Source organism: Triplophysa rosa, linkage group LG23 (genome assembly GCF_024868665.1).
Source record: "Triplophysa rosa linkage group LG23, Trosa_1v2, whole genome shotgun sequence".
In the NCBI taxonomy this organism is placed as follows: Eukaryota; Metazoa; Chordata; class Actinopteri; order Cypriniformes; family Nemacheilidae; genus Triplophysa; species Triplophysa rosa.
The window spans coordinates 3,036,309-3,037,381 of NC_079912.1; the positions used below are offsets into that span (position 1 = coordinate 3,036,309).

A 1,073-nucleotide genomic window follows, 5' to 3' on the forward strand; every position below is an offset into this window, starting at 1 on the left:
GTAGAACCATCTCAAGGATGATCAGAAGAAATGGACAGCACCCGAGTTAAATATATGAGTGTCACAGCAAAGGGTCTGAATACTTAGGACCATGTGATATTTCAGTTTTTCTTTTTTAATAAATGTGCAAAAATGTCAACAATTCTGTGTTTTTCTGTCCATATGGGGTGCTGTGTGTACATTAATGAGGAAAAAAAATGAACTTAATTGATTTTAGCAAATGGCTGCAATATAACAAAGAGTGAAAAATTTAAGGGGGTCTGAATACTTTCCGTACCCACTGTATATATATCATTTACTGGAGTAAATGTGATCTCATTATAGTTCTATTAATTTTGTAAACCTAGAATAAAGACAATTGATTTTTCTATTATTATGCAGTACATCACCACCAAGGCAGGTGAAAGAAAAATATGCCAGAGGAATTGTGGGTTTGTTCCCTTACCTCAGCGACCCTTACGCCAAAAATGGCTACGAAAGTATCGTAGTTTAAAAAATCTCTCTCTAATATATAAATATATATACAGTATGTGTGTGTGTTGTGATTTAACACATCTTTAATACTGCTAATCACACAGCCATAGTACAGGTGGGGTACTTTTCTCTTGCATTGTTATTTGCTTATGAATTTTAAAACTTTTTTCTGTATTTTATCTTTCTAAGGAGCATTACTACGATGGTGAGAGCAGCACTGGGTATTTGGCATGGAGGATAAAAACAATACAGAGAGGCTTGGCGAAGGATCGAAGAGCATCATTTGGAGGTTCGGAATGAAATTGTGAAATCTGACGTTTTGTGCTTTTTTATACATATCTCATAACTGTTACCTCCTTATTAAAACAGAGGAGTCTGTTTTAAATAAATAGGGATTTATTTCATATAGCATTCTTTTAACCTTAAATGCTTTGTTGTTCATCAGAACAAGGATTGTCTGCTGAGGGCATGTCTGGTGGTGGACCAACTGTAAGACGGGAGTCAGAGTTTACCCCTGAGACTGTCTTGAGTGAGGAGGAATGCAAAGCAGCTATTGCATTCATGAGCCATTCAGCTGATGAGGAAGCAGTCAAAAAGAA

General features: G+C 36.0%; 1 protein-coding gene across 1 annotated transcript in view; it reads right to left on the minus strand.

Annotated features, from left to right (window-relative positions):
• gnal (guanine nucleotide binding protein (G protein), alpha activating activity polypeptide, olfactory type) overlaps positions 1 to 1,073 on the minus strand; it is a 124,798-nt gene that overhangs the window by 60,761 nt on the left and 62,964 nt on the right. The window lies entirely within an intron of this gene.